Below are 5,602 nucleotides of genomic sequence, written 5' to 3'. Positions count from 1 at the left end.
TGCCATAGAGTATGAAAGTACATTTATACAGTTTCAGCTTCCACATTATCACTAACCTTTAAATACTATAGGTTGTCAAGTTTGAGTATATTAGCAAAGAAAAATTAATGATTATTTGGAAGCAACCCAAGTGTCCATCAGCAGATGAGTGGATGAAAAAGGGTAAAGGAAGAATTTACCCTTTGTGAAAGCATGCATGGACCTAGAGAACATTATATTAAGTGAAATAAGCCAGTCAGAGAAAGAATTAACATATGATTTTACTCATATGTGGATTTTAATGAACAAACTGAACCAAGCAAAATAGAGACCGACTCACACTATAGATAGAGAGAGCAGGCAGACAGCTCAGGGAGGTTGGGGGTGAGGGAAGAAGGTACTGGAGGGGTGACCCGAGAGATTGCACAAAAAAGAAAAAAACAAGAGAGAGAACTCATGGGCATAGACAACAGTGTGGTGATTGGAGTGGGGAGGGGGAAGGTGAAGAGGGCATAGAGCGGGTAAATGATGATGGAAAAACTAAAAGTAAGTAAAAAGGGTATTAATGATTCCTTCCTTATCTAAGAACATATCTGTATGGGGCTGAATTTTCTTCATATATTTTAACTAAAACAACATGTTTCAACAGATAAAATGAAGAAATAGTAATACTAATTCAGGCAATTTATATTAAATCAAACATAAAAATGATATGCAAAAATATGAAACAATGCCACATTTTCACTATTTTTTATTTTAAAACCATTATTTTTTCTAAACATGTTATTTACATTAATATGTATTAGATTTACTGTTTTTAAATGAATTAACAAATGAGTATTTTATAATTCAAGCTGTTTAAATTTCTAATTTGGTAAATACTAAGCTATAACCCACAAAAACAAAATAAACAAAAAATGATAATATGGTCAACCTCTTTGGTAATCAGGAAAATGCCAATTATAATGTATGTATTGGGTATATATTATATATTTCATTAATTTAAATTATATCATCTAGTGTTTCTAAGGGTGTAAAAAAACCCCATAAAATACTGAGTGTAGAATAAATGTAGGGGCTCATTTCAAGGAATTAATCAAAATATGAACTATTCATGCTCTTCCCCTCAGCTAATTTACATCTATGTATCTATCCTAAAGGCCCTCCACAAGGTTTTTTGTATCTATCCTAAAGACCCTCCACAAGGTAGATAGAAAGAAATGGTCTCAGCAGTGTTGCTTATAATAGACTAGCAGCCCGGTGCACAAAATTCGTGCATGGGTAAGATCTCTAGACATGGCCGGCGATCAGGGCCAATCTCTGGGGCAGCCAGTTGGTCAATCAGGGGGCCTCTGCTGGCACCCACCTTGGCTGGCCTGAAGCCTGCAGTCTGGGGGCAGCCCCTGCATTAAGTGTCTGTCCCCTGGTGGTCAGTGCGTGTCATAGCAACCAGCCATTCGGTCAATTTGCATATTAGGCTTTTATTATATACGATTACAGAGGGAGAAGGAGAGCAGAGTTTGACATGGAAAATATGCCTCTTTGGGATATTGACTATTTTAACCTGTTTTGTTTTGTTTTTTAAATATATTTTTATTGATTTCAGAGATGAAGGAAGAGGGAGAGAGAGATAGAAACATCAGTGATGAGAGAGAATCATTGATCAGCTGCCTTCTGCACACCCCCTACTGGGGATTGAGCCCACAACCCAGGCATATGCTCTGACTGGAACAGAACTGTGACCTCCTGGTTCATAGGTCTATGCTCAACCACTGAGCCTGCTGGTCAGGCTAACCTGGTTATTTTTAAAAACTCAGAAAGAACCGTTGACTCTCCCCCTTTACCAGGCTAAAAGGAATTTAAATGAAGGACCTGTGCCAGGAAGAAAGATTCATCTGACAACTATAGTTTATTATAAACTAGCATTTGACAGAGTGGAACCTAGCAAGGTCTATATGTTCAAAGTTCTCACTGTGTCCCATTGTTAAAGATAACTCAACAAACTTTTATTTACCAAATATTTGCTTTTTCATTTGCATATGAATCACCTTCCTGCCTTTTGAAATCCCAAACCACAACCCCTTCTTAGTTCAGAATGACATATAAAGCTGAACCACCCAATGTGCACCCTTGGGTCTTATATTCTTACTAGAGGCCTGGTACACAAAATTCATGCAAGGGGGGGCGGCCCTCAGCTCGGCCTGCACCCTCTCACAATCCAGGACCTTTCGGGGGATGTCTGACTGCTGGTTTAGGCCCAATCCTACAGATCAGACCTAAACCGGCAGCTGGACATCCCTCTCGCAATCCAGGACCGCTGGCTGCTAACTGCTCACCTGCCTGCCTGATTGCCCCTAACCACTCGCCTAGCTGCCTGATTTCAGCACAAATTTTTGTGCACCTGGCCTCTAGTATATATATAAAAGCCTAATATGCAAAGTGTGCTCTGAGGAGTTGGACGCAATCGGGAGTTTGATCGCTCGTTATGACATGCACTGACCACCATGGGGCTGTGCAGAACGAAGGAAGGCCCTGGGCTGGCAGCTGGCAGCCACTAGGGACCCTACCTGTGCACGAATTTTGTACACTGGACATCATACAAAACCTGGATTCTTGTCCCAAAAGAGGAGAAAATGGGTTTACAGTCAAGGAAACAAAATCAGAACCCAAAATGATCAAGGAGAAGCCTTGAAACTCCATCGAGCGTAGGTGCTGTGGCCAGCGGTGCATCTGGGCTGGCCCAGCAGTACCTGCAGCAGCCTCAGTTCCTGGGAAGCCTGGGGGCAGATAGGGCCCAGCTCTTGAGGTTATTTTTATCAATTTTGCTTTTGGGGGAGGAGGGCTCTGGGCAGCAGCTCCATGTGGGGGTAACCAGTGTGGGTTTCACTTAAGGGTTTGGACGGGAAGTTGGGTTTGCGGGGTGGACCCGCACGGTCTGACCCCAAATGTCACAGCTGAGGTTCTTGGAAGTGGCCCAGCAAAGTTTCTTCCTGCCCTGACCCAGGTCTATGGCTTAAAAATCCGGGCACCAGGCTGGGGCTGAGCACCCCAGGGGCCTTTGTAAACATGGCAGGTCCAGGCAGGGGGGGCTTAGAGGAACTTTGCAGTGACAGTGAGGGGTGGCTTGGGGGAACTGTAGGAACTGGTGGGGGCAGCCAGAACCAGGGGAGGGCAGTGCCCAGGGGGAAAGGGGCATGGGGTGGAGGAGGTATGCTCCTCTAACAGAAACTTAAAGGTACAGAGACTAAGAGACAAAGAGGACAGAGATGGGGATAGAAAGTGACAGGAAGAGAGAGACTCAGAGAAAGCAAGAGAGCGATTGAGACAGAGAAAGATTCGCAAAGAAGGGAGACAGATAGACAGACAGACAGAAAGATGGAGTCCTGCTCTGTATGAGTCAGCGGACTGTGGGAGGGGGCTGGCATGGGATGTGCCAGTGTGATGGTAAGTGCATCGTTGTGTTGCAGGAGGGAGGTGTGCTGGTAATGCAGCACCAGCTCCTTCGGAGATCCATTCAAGTTGTAGGGCTCCACAAAACCCAAGCCAGTGGCCGGGCGGTAGATGACACAGTGCTGGGTATCGCCGTCCACCACCACAGAGCAGGCATAGCAGCCCGCTGGCTGCTCTCACGGATGAGGAAGGTACCATCCCGCTTGCCGGTCAGCATTTCCTCAGCCTGCCTGCGATTGATCTTGCCCACATACCAGGTTCCTTCCTCAAGATGGGGAGGTCATCCTCATCCTCCATCAGTGCGTGCTGGTCTTCAGTCTCATTTTTGATTCCCAACCACTGGTTGATTTTCTTCTGCCGGGCACCTTTCTGGGTGAGCCATACCAGGTACTGGTCTCGGATCTAGTGCAGATGCATGAGGTCTGGCTTCAGGCTGTTCATGTGCTGATGGATCTCACGGTTGTCCAAGGCCTGTGTCCGCAGCTCCTGTTCCAGCTTCGGGTGGCTCTCGTGGATCTTGGCGATGTGAGACTTGAGCCATGCTGAGCTCAGCAGGATCCTCTGCATCTCTTTGTCATTGCCCTCACCTTGGAAGCGCTCCAGATACTCCTGGCTGCCCTTCTCTTGAGTCTGGCCCTGCTCTTCCAAGATCTTGACGGTTTCATTGAAGGCTTGGATTGTGGTGCTTCACCTGCAGTTCCTGGGAGGTGCGTGTGTACTCCTCGTGGAGCTGGTCCTACTGGGGCTCTTGTCCTGCGCTCAAACCAAGGTAACAAACAAAACCTTTAATTCTGATCTTCCTGGCTGCAAGGGAACAGCAAACCTCAACAGAAATAACTTCCCGCCAGAAGTCACGTCCAAATACTGCGAGACTGAGGACTATAGGGCTGGCTATGCACATGCGCAATAACGGGCTCACGTTCTAGCAGTATGCAAGACAGGACTATAGGGCTGACTATGTACTTGCACGTAACAGGCTACCACATTCTAGTGGTAGGTGCCCAGGCGTCCTCCACAATCCCACAATCCTCTGATCGCCCAGGCGTCCTCCTCAATCCCACAATCCTCTAGGTGCCCAGGCGTCCTCCACAATCCCACAATCCTCTGATCGCATGCTTCCGGATTTTCTAGCTCCTCCTTCAGTGGTGTCTCCTTCAGTCGGGTTGGGAGTCCAGGGCCTCTAGTTGGAGAGGATTTTTCTGCTCTTTGAGGTTGATAGCTGTTTCCTATTTGAATCAGTGAAGTTTCGGGAGTCCTGCTGCTGCCACGAACATGTCGGGCCCAAGCGCACTCATAAGACAACCGCCCATTCAGTCCACGGCTGGCGCTGTCCTGGTTCGCAATGAGAAAGGTACTGTGCTGGGCCATTTCCAATCGGATCTTCCTCCTCCTTCCCCAGCGCACTCCACACCTCCTCCAGCCGACCATCCCAACCCCGCCGACCCTTAAGACCTTCCCCTCTATTTCTTCGACTTTCCCCATCAAACTTGCACCCTATCGCATTGCCTAGGCAGTGGTTGGCAAACTGCAGCTCGCAAGCCACATGCGGCTCTTTGGCCCCTTGAGTGTGGCTCTTCCACAAAATACCGACTTTTGCGCATAGGCCACCAAGTTTCAGTCGCACTGTATGTGTGCGCCCGCATGTGGTATTCTGTGGTATTTTGTGGTAGAGCCACAATCAAGAGGCCGAAGAGCCGCATGTGGCTTGTGAGCCGAGGTTTGCTGACCACTGGGCCCTAGGGGAACCCCTAACCACTCCCTGGAGGGTGGGCCAGCTTGGGCGAGGGGCCTGGTGTTCTGGTCTCTGGTTGTTCTGGCCATTTCAGTAGCTGGCTTTTTATATATATAGATGGGACCCCTGCATGTACATCCATCATTAATTTTGGACACTTTGTTCTGTTAACCTGCCTCAGTTTAATTTGATTTTCAGCTTAGGCAAAATAATTTAGAAAGACAGGAGGAAAATTATTTTTTGACCCCCACAAAAGCAACCCATATGGAAAAGAATGGATAAAGAAGGAAGTTTTCACATTTATTCTTTCATACTTTTACAATGCTGGAAAAGAATTTACATTGAGAATATGTTTAATGAACCCATTCGCTTTGTAGTATATAAAAATTTCACACTAAATAATATGCAGAAAGGCCACCAATTATAAAATATTGGTAAGAT

At 46.6% G+C, this 5,602-nt stretch overlaps 1 pseudogene; it reads right to left on the bottom strand.

The window, feature by feature from the left end:
* LOC102773185 overlaps positions 1 to 4,797 on the bottom strand; it is a 10,313-nt pseudogene extending 5,516 nt beyond the window's left edge.
* Between the last annotated feature and the right edge of the window lie 805 nt (positions 4,798 to 5,602).

Source organism: Myotis davidii, unplaced genomic scaffold, assembly GCF_000327345.1.
Source record: "Myotis davidii unplaced genomic scaffold, ASM32734v1 scaffold205, whole genome shotgun sequence".
Classification (NCBI taxonomy): Eukaryota; Metazoa; Chordata; class Mammalia; order Chiroptera; family Vespertilionidae; genus Myotis; species Myotis davidii.
Note: the sequence above shows the minus strand (reverse complement) of the source record. Positions and strands in the feature narration are given on the sequence as shown.